This window comes from Ornithorhynchus anatinus, chromosome 4 (assembly GCF_004115215.2).
Source record: "Ornithorhynchus anatinus isolate Pmale09 chromosome 4, mOrnAna1.pri.v4, whole genome shotgun sequence".
Taxonomy (NCBI): Eukaryota; Metazoa; Chordata; class Mammalia; order Monotremata; family Ornithorhynchidae; genus Ornithorhynchus; species Ornithorhynchus anatinus.
The window spans coordinates 20,756,868-20,772,020 of NC_041731.1; the positions used below are offsets into that span (position 1 = coordinate 20,756,868).

The 15,153-nt window shown below is 45.7% G+C and overlaps 1 protein-coding gene across 2 annotated transcripts in view; it reads left to right on the plus strand.

Annotated features, from left to right (window-relative positions):
* The window catches only part of ZHX2 (zinc fingers and homeoboxes 2), an 83,649-nt gene that overhangs the window by 44,245 nt on the left and 24,251 nt on the right, over nt 1-15,153 (plus strand). Inside the window, exon 2 of one of the 2 annotated variants that reach the window (XM_029063273.2) lies at nt 4,166-4,234. The gene's annotated coding sequence lies outside the window, so the exon portion shown is untranslated. Of the gene's footprint in view, nt 1-4,165; nt 4,235-10,892; nt 11,090-15,153 lie in introns of those variants that run through there. The other variant, XM_029063275.2, reaches the window with a different exon arrangement.

Sequence of the window (15,153 nt, forward strand, 5' to 3'; positions counted from 1 at the left end):
AAGTGGCAGAGCCGGGATTAGAGCCCAGGTCCTTCTGACTCTCAGGTCTGTACTCTATCCACTAGGCCATGCTGCTTTTCCAAATCAAGATTCCTTAATTTGTGTAACAGGAGAAGTTTGAACATTTTCTGTTTTGGTGCAGTAGGTATCAATCAATCCAACAATGGTATTTTCTTTTTACGGTATTTGTGAAGCGCTTTCTAGCTACCAGACACTGAACTAAGAGTTCAGGTAGATATAAGATAATTGGGTTAGACACAGTCCCTGTTCAGCTAGATACAAGATATTTGGGTTGAACATAGGGCTCTCATTTAAAGATCCGGTAACCGAGACCTGGAGAATTTAAGCGATTTTCCCAATGTCACACAGCAGTACTTGTGAAGTGTTTACCGTGTGCAGAGTACTGTACTGACTAGTTGGGAGAAGGCAACGTAATAGAGTTGGTAGGTACTATCCTTGTCATCAATGAGAAGCAGCCTGGCCTAATGGATAGAGCTCCTGTCTGGGAGTCAGAAGGACCTGGTTTCTAATTCAGTCTCCACCACTTGTCTGTGATGTGACCTCAGGCAATTCGCTTCACTTCTCTGTGCCTCAGTGACCTCATCTGGACAATGGAGATGAAGACTGTGAGCCCTCTGTGGGACAGGGACTGTGGCCAGCCTGATATAGCTTGTAACTACCCTAGCGCTTAGTATGGTTCCTGGAACATAGTATGCACTTAAGAAATACCATAAAAAAGAACTTTCAGTCTATCAATCAGTTAATGGTATTTATTGAGTACTTACTATGTGCAGAACACTGTACTAAATGCCTGGGAGAGTCCAATACAACAGAATTTGCAGACACATTGCCTGCGCATATTGAGCTTTTAGACTAGAGGCGGACTTTTAAGAAGATGTCACGGGAGTTTAGGAATGAAGCTCCTTTCTGGAATGCTGGGGATAGAGACTGCTTTCTCCTCTCCCGGAGACAGCCAGGGGAGCTGGTGGGAGAAAGCTGTGGAAGCCTAGTGATCAGAGACTTACGTTAATCCCTTTCTCTTCAGACCGTCCCCTCTGAACTCTTTTGCCCCAGACCAGCTTCATTGCTTCATAACCAACTTGTTAAAGCAAACATGAGTAACTCCAGCGACTGGATTCCCTCAGAGTGGTAGGATGCCAAGGGATAGAGTGCTACAGGACTCCATTTTGTCTGGCCATTTATTCAGGGTGTGCACCTCCTTTGTTCATCCTGTCTAGATCTCTGCCTTATCGGTGTCAAGTTCTTGAGACAGGATGGAGCCGCCCCTCCCTTAGCAAAGTCAGGACCCCCAACCGGCTTATCAGGAGTGTTCCTCCGCCTGACCTCTATAATGAGGAGAAGCAGGCAGAACCTAGCATTTACCCCGAGTAGATATTTCCTGCCCCATGTCTGAGAGAATATATCGCGGATCTTGCTCCCTGATCATGTGAAAGCTTGGATGTTGTGCAGTACTGTGTGTAGAGCACTGTACTGAGCACTTGGAATGTACAATTCAGCAACAGAGATGATCCCTGCCCAACAACAGGCCCACAGTCTAAAAGGGAGAGACAGACAGCAAAACAAAACAAGTAGTCAGGTATCTATACCATCAAAATAGATAAATAGAATCACAAATATATACATATCATTAATAAAATAGAGTACTAAATATATACAAATATACACAAGTGCTGTGGGGAGGGAAAGGGGTTAGAACAGAGGGAGGGAGTAGGGGGAATGGCGAGTAGAGGAGGGGCAGGGGGAAAGGGAGGACTCAGTCTGGGAAGGCCTCCTGGAGGAAATGTGCTATCAGTAGGGCTTTGAAGAGGGGATAAGAGGTAGTTTGGTGGATTGAGGAGGTCATTGGCCCCGCTCCAGTCTATTCTTCACTCCGCTGCCCGGCTCATCTTCCTGCAGAAAAGATCTGGGCATGTCACTCCCCTTCTTAAACAACTCCAGTGGTTGCCTATCAACCTCCTCTCCAAACAAAAACTCCTCACTCTAGGCTTCAAGGCTCTACATCATCTTGCCCCTTCCTACCTCTCCTCCCTTCTCTCTTTCTACCACCCACCCCGCACGCTCCGCTCCTCTGCCGCCCACCTCCTCACCGTCCCTCGGTCTCGCCTATCCCGCCGTCGACCCCTGGGCCACGTCCTCCCGTGGTCCCGGAATGCCCTCACCTCCGCCAAACTGATTCTCTTCCCCTCTTCAAAACCCTACTTAAAACTCACCTCCTCCAAGAGGCCTTCCCAGACTGACCTCCTCTTCTCCCTCTACTCCCTCTGCCACCCCCCCTTTACCTCTCCGCAGCTAAACCCTCTTTTTCCCCTTTTCCCCCTGCTCCTCCACCTCTCCCTTCCCATCCCCACAGCACTGTACTCGTCCGCTCAACTATATATATTTGCATTACCCTATTTATTTGTTAATGAATTGTACATCGCCTTGATTCTATTTAGTTGCCATTGTTTTTACGAGATGTTCTTCCCCTTGACTCTATTTATTGCCATTGTTCTTGTCTGTCCGTCTCCCCCGATTAGACTGTAAGCCCATCAAACGGCAGGGACTGTCTCTATCTGTTGCTGACTTGTTCATCCCAAGCGCTTAGTACAGTGCTATGCACATAGTAAGCGCTCAATAAATACTATTGAATGAATGAATGAAAGTGTGGGTCGTGGGTCATGGGTCAAAGGCCGGACAGGCGAGAACAAGGCATGGGGAAGAGGTTAGCGGCAGAGGAGCAGAGTGTATGGGGTGGGCTGTAGAAGGAGAGAAGGGAGGTGAGGTAGAAAGGGGCAAGGTCATCGTGATGGAGAGCTTTGAAGCCAAGAGTGAGGAGTTTTTGTTTCATGTGAAGGTTGAGAGGCAACCACTGGAGGTTTTTGAGGAGGGGAGTGACATTCCCAGAACATTTCTGTAGAAAGATAAATCCGGGCGGCGGAGTGAAGTATAGACTGAAGCAGGGAGAGACAGGAGGATGGGAGTTGTAGTGGATAGAGCTTGGTCCTAGAAATCTGTTGAATCAATCAGTGGTATTCATTAAGCACTTACTAGTCAGTCGTATTTATTGAGTGCTTACTCTGAGCAGAACACTGTACTAAGCACTTGGGAACACATCCCCTGCCCACAACGAGCTTACAGTCTAGAGGACCATTTTAGAGTGCTGTATTAGATGGCTGGGAGAGCACAGTGCAGTAGGGTTGGTAGACATGTTCCCCAAGCACAAAGAGTCTGTTTGTTTTCCAAAGGAAGAATACAAATTCCGAGATGCTGGAAGGTGGCTGATGGTAGCACTGAATCCCTAAATTCATTCATTCATTCAATAGTATTTATAGAGCGCTTACTATGTGCAGAGCACTGTACTAAGCGCTTGGAATGTACAAATCGGTAACAGAGACAGTCCCTGCCCTTTGACAGGTTTACAGTCTAATGGGGGGAGAATGCCTGCGACATTACACAGATGCCATTTTGTGGAAGTGACCCCACGTCAGCTGAAACCTGGGTCATTTCTGTGGGGTCCCTGGTTCCCCTCTTCCCACCGACTGTGCCAGTGACCCTTTGTTCCCCTCCCAGGTCCCAGGGGTCAGGGGCACAGGGGCTGTCCGCCAACTTGATGGCGGAAGCCTAATGGTGAGTGTTTGGGTCTGGAAAGTCAGTCATGTCGAGAAGTTCAGTCTGGAAAATCATATTTGTGTAGCAAGAGGTTGGGTCTGGAAAATCACAACTATGGGTTGAGAGGTTTAGTCTGAAAAATCACAGTTCTCTGGAGAGAGGTTCGGTCTGGAAAATCACAATTGTGTGGAGAGGTGAGGGAGAAGGGGGCCAGTTGGCCGAGTGCTTTAAAGCCAATGGTGAAGAGTTTCTGTTTGAGGAGGTGGATGGGCAACCACTGGAGTTTCTGGAGGAGTGGAGAAACATAGTCTGAATGGTTTTGTAGAAACACTTTTCTGTCGTGTCTGACTTGTCCCAGGTCACATAACAGACAAGTGGTGGGATTGGGATTAGAACTCAGGTCATCTGTCTCCCAGGCCCAGGCTCTTTCCACGCTGATGAGGCCCTGATTCCCAAGCGTTTAAGGCTGTGCTCTGCACATGGTAAGCACTCAGTGAATACAATTGATTGATAGGGATGGTGTTTGGGTTCTTAATAGCGTTTTATTTCTTTCTAGATGTGACAGGTGGCTGCTTCCAGGGTCCAATGGTGAAGAGACCTCCAGGATGTGAGGGGTACGTTCCTGGTAAGTAAAATTGTGGGGAGCCCAGGTTGGGGGTTCAGGAACTGGGAATAGATGGCCTGAAGGGAAGTGGCTATGGTGGAGACAACATCTGCGCTGGCTGGCGGAGACAGCGTCTCTGCTAGCTAGGGGAACCCCAGCCCATGGAGAACAGTTTGCAGCCCTGGTGTAGCTACATCTCAGCAACCTTTTGCCTCTCCTGTGGATTGGCACAGAGTGGATCTGGAAGCAATCCAGACCCAGCAGAGTTGGTAGTCATGTTCCCTTCAATCATTCATTCATTCAGTCGCATTTATTGAGTGCTTACGGTGTGCAGAGTACTGTATTAAGCTCTTGGGAGAGTACAGTATAACTATAAACAGACACATTCCCGGCCCACAGGGAGCTTACAGTCTAGAGGGGGAGACAGGCCGTGATATGAGTGATACATAATTCATAGATATGCACTTCAGTGAGGTGGGGCTGAGGGTGGGGAAGTGCATTTGCAGCTGAAAATGAATTTCAGTCAATCAGTGGTACTTATTGAGCTTTTAGTACTGTTACTAATAGTAATTATTTTGATACTTGTTAAGCACTATGTATCAAGCACTGTTTTAAGCTCTGGGATAGATCCATGTTAACCAGGTAAGACACATTCCTTGTCCTGCATGGGAGTCACAATCTTAGCAGGAGGGGAAACAGGAATGGGATCTCCTTTTTCCAGTTGAAGAACCTGAGACACAGAGAAGAGAAGCAACTTGCCCATTGTCACACAGCAGGCAAGGGGTGGAGCTGGGATCAGAACTGGGCTTCTCTGCCAGGCCCACGATTTTTCCATTGGGCCACACTGCCTCCATGCTTGCCTTAAGGCGAACACTGTAGTAAGTACTTGGGAGAGTTAGCAAAATAACGGAGTTGGTGTACACATTCCCTGTCCATAAGGAGCTTATAGTCTAGAGGGGGAAATGAGCATTAGTGTCAATTCATAATTAACAACATGTAATTTATGGATACTTGAATAGGAGCTATGGGGCAAATAAGAAATGTCCAAAGGACACAGATCTAAGCGTACAAACAAAGCCTGCTCTGATTAAGCCCTCTTTTTCCCAGCTCGCTCTCCCATCTGCTTCATCACTTCAATCTTTGACCTTTGGGCATTTGATATTCACCCCAGCCCCAAAGCACTTAAGTACATATCTTTAAATTATATATAACAAATTATTCATAGCATTGTCTGTCCCCCCTTCAAGACTGTAAACTCATTATGGGCAGGTAATGTATCGGCTAATTCTGTTGGATTGGACTCTCCCAAGAGCTTAATACAGTGGTCTACACATAGTAAGCACTCAGTAAAAACCATGGATTGATCGATTGAGGCAGGGCTGGTGTCCAGATCCAGTCCGTCCAGCAATTTGAAGGGTCTCAGGGTGGAAGCTTGTTGGAAATCTCAGTATCCTTTTCATTCCATCAGTCCATCAATGGTATTTGAGTGCTTGTTGTGTGTAGAGCACTGGTGTAAGTGCTTGGGAGAATCCAGTATAACGGTGTTGGTAAAAATGTTCCTTGCCCCCAACGAGCTTACAGGCTAGAGGGACAGTCTACAGTCAATCAGTGGTGTTTCCTTAGCGCTTTCTTTGTGTGAAGAACACTATACTGAGAGAGTCCAGTATAGTATAGCCCCATTCCCATTCACCCAAGGAGCAAGCTAGGAGCTTGCTGAGATCGATGAGGGAGAGGGAGTCCAAGGCCAGAGTCCCAGCCTCACCCCAAGCGGGTGGCGGAGACTGGGCAAGGCAGAGCAGCACACTCTCCTCTGGCAGGAAATAGACTGTAGACTGTAAGCTCATTTTGAGCAAGGAATGTGTCTGTTTACTGTTCTGCTGCCCTCTCCCAAGTGCTTAGTACAGTGATCTGCACAAAGTGAGCGTTCAATAAAGATGATTGAATAAATGAACAAAATAGGAGGTGGAGGAAGTCCAGCATAGTGGATGAGGTAGGAGTGGGCCAGGCGACCAAATGCTTTAGAGGGCCCTAGAATACAAGCTCGTTGTGGGTAGGGAATGTGTCTATGCATTGTTGTCTTGTACTCAAGGGCTTAGTACAGTGCTCTGCACACAATAAGCGCTCTGGACTGTAAGCTTGTTCTGAGCAGTGCAAATAGTGGGAACATTTGCAAGCTGCCAGGCAGGTGGAAGAAGGATAAGCAAACCATTTCCTGTTCTTAGATTCAGGAGATCGGAACCAGGTATTTTCTCAGATGTTTTAATTGGGCGTAGTAAAAACAAAAATCCCCAAATCCAGGCCCGAAGGATTGGTGAATTGAGAAGAATCCTGAGATTTCCAACAAGCTTCCCTCCCGAGACCCTTCAAACTGCTGCTTGGATGGGGGTCTGGGCATCAGCTCTGCCTCAATCAGTAAATCAGTGGTATTTATTGAGTGCTTACTATGGGCAGAGTGCTGGATTAAGTGCTTGGGAGAGGACAATACAATGGAATTAGCAGACGCATTCCCTCACATAATGAGCTTCCAGTCTAGAGGGGGAGACAGACATTAATAGAATAAATGTCATTTATAATACATAATTTAAAGATATGTACATAAGCGTTTTGGAGTTGGATGATTGTGTGTGTGGGTGTGTGTACACAACAGTACACACCTTTGCATGTGTGTGCACGCTGTGGAAAGAAGCAACTTCTGTCCAGTTTGGGAGCCAAGCTAACAGGAAACCATAATGGGAAATGGCCACATTGTGTCCACGCCATTCAGACAATTAAAACAGGCATGGGCCATGATGTGCTGATAAAACTGAGGTACAGGGGCCGGAATCTGAAGAAAAATCACCTTCTTCTGCTCCTCCATCATCTGTCAGCTGGCACTCTGGGTGCTGCTTTGTAGGGAAGCGAGATGAGGTACGAGTGGGCCAGGCGACCCAATGCTTTAGAGGGCTCTAGAATACAAGCTCGTTGTGGGTAGGGAATGTGTCTGTGCATTGTTGTCTTGTACTCAAGGGCTTAGTATAGTGCTCTGCACACAATTAGCGCTCTGGACTGTAAGCTTGTTCTGAGCAGTGCCTGTTATATTGCTTTCTCCTAAGTGCTCTGCACACAGCACTGAGTAAATATGATTGATTGATTGATGGTAAGGAGTTTCTGTTTGGGAAAGTACAACAGCGTTAGTAGATGTGATCCCCTCCAATAAGGAGCTTACAGTCTAGAGGGGGAGACACACATTAACATGGGAAGCAGCACAGCCTAGTGGAAAGAGCACAAGCCTGGTAGTCAGGAGGACCTGGGTTCTAATCCCAGCTGCCCCACTTTTCTGCTGTGTGACCCTGGTTGGGTCATTTCACTTCTCTGTGCCTCACCTACCTCATATACAAAATGGGGATTGAGCCTGTGTGTCCATGTGGGACATCAAGCAATAAATATTTATTGAGCACTTACTGTGTGCAGAGCACTGCACTAAGTGCTGGAGAGAATACAACGCAATAATATAACAGACACATTCCCTGACTAGAGTGGACTTACGTTCTAGAAGGGAAGACAGACATTGATATAAATCAGTAAATTACAGATAAGGACATAAGGGCTGTAGGCTTGGAGGGCAGATGAATAAGGGGAGCAAGTCACGGTGACGCAGAGAAGTCAGGGAGAAGAGGAAATGAGAATAGGAAATGAGGGACATGGGCTGTGTCCAACCTGATTACCTTTTATCTCCCCCAGTGCTTAGTACAGTGCTTGGCACATAGTAAGCGCTTAACAAATGCCATAAAAAAGACAGATTATAGATAGGGGAAGTAGTTAAGTGTAAGAATATTTATAATTCTTCTTTTCATTTCTACTCTGGCCACCCCATCCCTGTGTGTAGAGAAATGCATGGGTGGGTGGTAGCTCTTGCCCTGGGAGACAGCGTGATCCAGTGGGAAAAATGTAGGATTGGGAGTCAAGGGACCTGGGTTCTAGTCTCAGCTCTTCCTCATCCTCCCCTGCCCCTCCCAAGCCTCCGGCTAGCATACTTTCCCTCCAAAACATAGGCAGATACTGAACATTAAAGGTTCAATAGTCATAGTAACAATAATAATAATGTTACATGCTGATTATATGTCAGGCACTGTACTGAGTGCTGAGGTGGATACAAGCACATCAGGTTGGCACAATCCCTGTCCCACATGAGGCTCACAGTCTTAGTCCTCATTTTACAGATGAGGAACTGAGGCCCTGAGAAGTGAAGTAAGTTTCCCAAGGTCACACAGCAGACAAGTGGCAGATTTGCATTTAGAACCCAGGTCCTTCTGACTCCAGACTTGGGCTGTCTGGTTCCGCGAGATGCTGGGTATTTGGGGCTATTGACCTGAGCACCTTGTCTCACTGTATTATTAACATACTGCCTGACTGAGTGGGTCTGTGGGGGAGACTCATTAAATAATAGCACGCACTTGATTGATTTGCTGTGAGTCAGCAGCGCTGGGGAAGTTCAGCTTTTTCCGGTTGTTATGGCAACTTTTCTTTAACAAATAGCTTCTTAATATTTAATAAAAAATTACGCTTCAGGCGAGGTGCTGGAAGGACAACAAAATCGCCACGGAGGTTTCGCAGCATAGACTACGAGCCACTCTTGTGTGCGAAAACCCCGGGTTCCCTAAATCACGGGCAGTCACTGGCAACTAGGAAACAAAAGTCTGTTGTGAGGACACAAAGCAAGTGTAATACAAGGCCTCAGTTCTGCACAGCAATTGTGGGTTGTCACTTTTCTAATGTATACTGTCAAAATGGCTATACAAGGATATGGGAGTATGATTAAACAATTTCTGTACATGGATCTACTAATTTTACCCTCCCTGAAGCTTACATATATATATACATATATATATATATATATATATATATATATATATATATATAAGCATATATATGCATGTATTACAGTGTTCTGAAACTGTAAACGCTTAATAATAACCATTGATTGATTAATGAGCAGCAGCAATATTTTGGGTTTTCTGAAGATACACTCCCATTTTTTTTCAAATGCTCTGCATACAGTATAGCATTCAGTAAATGTCGTTGATTGATTAATGAAAAACAGCAACATTTGGGCTTTTCTGAAGGCAAACTCACTTTTTTTTTTCCCAGTGCTGTGCACACAGTAAGTACTCAGTAAATACCATTGATTGATTATTGAGCAACAGCAACGTTTTAGGTTTTCTGTAGAAAAACTCCCTTTTTTTTATGGTATTAAGTACTTACTCTGTCCCAGACACTGTACAAAGCACTGGGGTAGATTCAAGTTAATCAGGTTGGATACATTCCATGACCCACATGGGGCTCACAGTCTTAATCTCCCTTTTCCAGATGAGGTAACTGAGAAGTCAAGTGACTTGCCCAAGGTAACCCAGCAGACATGTGGCAAAGCCAGGATTAGAACCCAAGTCCTTCTGACTCCCAGGCCAGTGGTCTATCCACTAGCCTATACTGCTTCTCCAACCTCATTTGCTACCCCAATGCTTAATACAGTTTACAGTGCCTGGCACATAGTAAGGGTTTAACAAATACCATTTAAAAAAATAGTGGGAGTTTGTCTTCATAAAACCCAAAATGTTACTTCTGTTGATTAGTCAATGCTATGCAGCACTTACTGTGTTGCCCTGTGCACTGTATTAAGAGCTAGGGAGAGTACAATATAACAGAGTAGGTAGATACATTCCCTATAACAAGCTTACAGTCAAGAGGGGGAGACAGACAATATAAATAATCAATCAGGGGTATTTTTTGAGCACTCACTGTGTGCAGAGTAATGTACTAAGTGTTTTGGACAGTATGTGAAGGTTGATAGGCTTAATCCCTACCCACAAGGAATTCTCAGTCTTCGGGACTGCTTATATGTAAAAACACATTTTTTTTAAATGTCAAAAGGGAATGTGGGAATCTGTCATTATCAATCAATGGTATTGTGTGTGTACTATGTGCAGAGCACTGTACTTAAGCGCTTGGGAGAGTCCAATATAAAAGATGCATTCCCTCACAACGAGCATACTCAGCTCCAGATGCTCATGTGGCAGGACTTGCAAAAGAATTGAAGGAGTATCCTTCAAAAAGAAGAAGCAGTATCCTTGGCAGGGTAGTTCTCCCTGCCCTATACAGCCAGCTACTCTAATCAATCCCCTTCATAGTGTGGATTATTATTATGGTATTGGTTGTATGCTTTTCTTTCAGTCGTTTTTATTGAGCACTTACTGTGTGCAGAGCTCTACATTAAGCACTTGGAAGAGTCCAGTAGAACAAGAGAACAGACACATTCCCTGCCCACAACGAGCTTCCAGTGTAGAGGGAGTCCTTTGGACTCCCAGACCCGGGCTCTGTCCACTAGGCCACGGTGAATTGACCTCAGGCTATCATGCATGGGTTGATGAACCAACCTCGGTAACCCCCTCTTCTTCCTCTGATTGACTTGGGGAGGAGATGGCAGCAGTGCTTTCAGTGCCGTATAGGTCAGGCCTCTAGGTAGGTAGCTTGGGGTTTGAGGTTCAGGGTTGTGTGGCACACTGCCAGGAGGTGGGTGGTAGGAGGAGGTAGGAGTTCCACGACAGCAACAATGCTGATCCTCCTAAGAACCCAAGGGACCGCTGTGATGTCAGCATCCAGGCGCCAAACACGATGTGAGACCCACTCCCACATTGTGAGTCTGGAGGAGAGCCACCCCAAGTGGATATGACATCCAGCTCCTCCCTAATCCTTTCCAGAGTAGGCCTCTGCCACTTTTCCAGTTTCCTTTGATACACTACTAAACCCAAAATTTGGCACTGGAAATGCCTGTCACTTGTGACATCTCAGGAAAGTGCACAACCCCAAGGGTTCTCTGATTCCAGCCTGCAAACCCTTCAGGTAAACCCTCGGCTTAGGACTTTTTTATGATATTTGTGGCATTTGTACTAAACCGTGGGGTAGAGACAAGCTAATCAGATGGGATACTGTCCATGTCCCAGATAATAATGATGATGGCATTTGTTAAGCTCTAACTCTGGGTCAAGCAATGTTCTAAGCACTGGAGTACATACAAGATAATCAGGTTGGACACAGTCCCTGTCCCACATGGGGCTTGCAGTCTTAATCCCCGTTTTACAGGTCGGGTGACTGAGACACAGAGAAGTGAGGTGACCTGCCCAAGGTCATGCAGAAGACAAGTGGCAGAGCTGAGTCCAGAACCCAGATCCTTCTGACCTCCAGCCCCGTGCTCGATCCACTAGGCCATGTTGCTTCCCGTGACCATACTCTCCCCATGTGGGGCTCTTGGTTTTAATCCCCATTTTACAGGTAACTATGTGACAGGCACTGTATTAAGTCCTGGAGTAGATTCCAGGTAGAGGACAAGCCTGAGAGTCAGAGGACTTGCTTCTAATCCCAGCTGTGCCACTTCTCGCCCAGTGACCTTGGGGAAGTGACTTCATTTCTCTGGGCCTCGGTGCCCTCATCTGTAAAATGGAGGCGAAGATGTGAGCCCCTTGTGGGACAGGAATGGGTCCAACCTGATTAGCTTGTATCTACCCCGGTCCTTAGTACAGAGCCTGGCAAATAGTAAGTGCATAAGAAATGCCATTTTTAAAAAAATTGTAGCCAAACTAGCTGCCAGTAACTGAGGGAAATGAATCAGTGGTTTTTCTTGAGCACTTCCTTTGTGCAGAGCACTATACTAAGCGCTTGAGAGAATCCAGTATGATGGAGTTGGGAGACACATCCCCAGCCTTCAGTGAGCTTGCAGTTTAGAGGGAGAGTCTACAGTCAGTCATTCAGTGGTATTCACTGAGCACTTGTGTGCGGAGCACTGGACTAAGCGCTTGAGAGAGTTGGTGGATAAGACCCCTGCCTTCAAGGAGCTTGTAGTATAGAGGAAACAGTTACAAGCTGTAAATACTAAATAATTAGTTACCATTGGCTTTATCTTGCACAATTAACAGCCACCACTGTGTCTGAACATATTGTCTTTTGAAAGTAACCTTAGTAACAATAATGATTCTTTAAATCTTCTGTATTAATATAGCCGACTGCCTGTCAGCATAAGACAGGTTTTTGGCCACTTCTCCTCGATTCTTTAGCTCAGAGAATCGAGCCTAATTGCTGCTGGAAAATCTTTTGTGCTGTTTACTCAGTTTTCGGTTCTACCCCTTCCGCCTGTTTTTTTTAATGTGTTCTGAAAATTAATGAAGCAATTTTGTTTCTATTTACTGTTTTGTGTTGCTAAAGATGTGGAACATTAATCCAGCAAATAATGTTGCAAGCTTCTACCGCACATGAAGGGTCAGCATGGCCTAGTGGAAAGGCCTGGAAGTCAGAGGATGTGGGTTCTAATACTGGTTCCACCACTTGTCTGCTGTGTGACCTCGAGCAAGTCACTTCACTTCTCTGAGCCTCAGTTCCCTCATTTATAAAATGAAAATGATTGTGAGTCCCATGTGGAACAGTGATTGTAGCTTGTCATGGGCAGAGAATGTTGTGTGTTATATTGTACTCTCCCACGAGCTTTAGTACAGTGCTCTGCACACTGTAAATGCTCAGTAAATACGATTGATTAATTGATTAACTTGTATTTATCCCAGAGCTTAATACAGTGCCTGGCCCATAGTAAGTGCTTAACGAATACCATTAGAATAAAGTTTGGCACAGCCAGATTTTGCGTTTGCTCCTTCGGTCAGTGTTAGATCATCTCCTTCTGTCCCAAATCAGACCCTTTGTGTCCTAAAAGCTCAGGAAATAGCCCAAAAAAAGTTACAAGGCCAGAACCGATTACTTCTTTTTGTGCAATAGAGGATATTTACCAAACTAAACCATGGACTTGGGTTACCCAACTTACAAGAAGGATATCTGTGCCTCAACACCGGAAGATATGAACCTGATGGATCATAGTGAGGGACAGATGGACAGTTCCATGGCACTGAAGTGACAGCTCTTGTAAAGAGCAAAAAAAAAAAAAAAAAGGTGGTGCTTAGTAGCAAACCGTTAAAGACCAGTAGCATTTGTGAAAATTAAAAGCCAAAAAAGAAGGCACTTGGGAGGGCTCTGGTATTTGACTCTTTCTAGGGAAGATTCCCCCCAACTGGGGGTCTTTACAGGTGAAGTAACTGAGAGCTGGAGGAGTTGGCTTGCAGTGAGCTCCCATGAGGAGACAGTGACAGAAACCGGGTCTCCAGTCCATTTTTTTTCTCTCCTTGTGAGGCCAGGACTCTTCAAAGCAGTATGGCCTATTGGAAAGAGCTCTGGCCTGGCAGCCAGGGGACTTGTGTTCTTATCCCTGCTCCATCACTCTCCTGCTGTGTGACCATAGGCAAGTCACTTAGGTTCTCTGTGCCTCGGTCTCCTCAGTTGTAAAATGGGGATGTTCTCCTGTTCTCCTTGCCTCTTAAGACCCTGCACCCATTTGAGCAGACTATGATCCACCTGATTACGCGGTACCCATTTCAGCATTTAGTGCAGAGCCTGGCACATAGTAAGTGCCTAACATACAATTATTATTATTGATGTTATCATTTATATTATGATTATCAGTGATGCAGCAGTTTCAGAAGTCACTGTTCCTACTCGATCTGTGAGAAGCTATATTATAATAATGATAATAATTAAGGTATTTCTTAATCACCTACAATGTGCTGTGCACTGTTCTAGGCACTAGGGTAGATAAAAGATCATCAGGCTGACATAAGGCTCACAGTGTAAGCAGGAGGGAGAACAGGCATTGAATCCCCATTTTCCAGATGAGGGAACCCAGAAACAGAAAAGCAACTTGCCCAAGGTCACACATCAGGTATGTTTCACTGCCAGGATTCTCAATCAGTCAGTGGTATGTATTGAACACTTACTGTGTGCAGAGCTCTGTACTAAGGGCTTGCCTGAGGACAATAGAGCAGAGCTGGTAGACCTGTTCCCTGCCCTTAATGAGCTTACAGTCTAGAGGGACAGTCTATAGCCAAATAGTGATATTTATTGAGTGTTTACCATGTGCAGAGCTCTGTACTAAGTACTTGGGAAAGAACAGTATAATAGTTGGTAGGCACATTTCCTGAACCCAGGTCCTCTGACTCCCAAGTCCAGGCTCTTTCCACTAGGCCACACTGCCTCTATGGTGAGTCATGAGCTCTGTGAGCCGTTAGTAGCTTAAGTGTCTCTTGAACAAATTGTTTGAACTCTGAGGGAGGAGGGTGAGGAAAACCGTTAGGACTGGGGTGAAACTGAGAAAAAGAAAATTTTGTCAGTGCAATCTGGAGACTGTGGAAGGAAGAGTAGACAGCAGGCAGCCAGTTTGCCCACAGACCCGACATTAGGAGACAGAAAGTAAGGGCCTGGTTTATGTGTGCTTGGGTTGCCATGGCAATGGTGGGGGCGGGTTGGGGTGGTGGACTTTTTTTCATTATTTTTTAATGGAATTTAAGTGCTTACTATGTGCCAGGCATTTATACTAAATGCTGGGGTAGATACAAATGAATCAGGTTAGACACAGTTCATGTCCCATATGAGCCTCACAGCATTAATTCCCATTTTCCAGGTGAGGGAGCTGAGGCTCAGAGAAGAGAAGTGGCTTGCCCCAGGGTCACAGAACTGGGATTAGAACCCAGATCCTTCTGAATTGTAGGTCTGAGGTCTATCCATTAAGCTACACTAATTCTCTGGTGAGGAAAATGTTTGTGAAGGTCCGGTGGAAATTATGGTTCTGGTTCCTGGGCAACAGAGCAGCGTGGCCCAGTGGATTGGTCGACCATGAGAGGTGTTTGGGGAGTGGGGAGGCTTGTTGCCAAATTGTACATTCCAAGCACTTAGTACAGTGCTCTGCACATAGGAAGCGCTCAATAAATACTGTTGAATGAATGAATGAACGAACATTTAAGTGATTTGGGCTGTGGTGAAGCCTGCTTCCATAGTCAGCTCAGTCAATCAAAGGTATTTATAGAGTGCTTTCTATG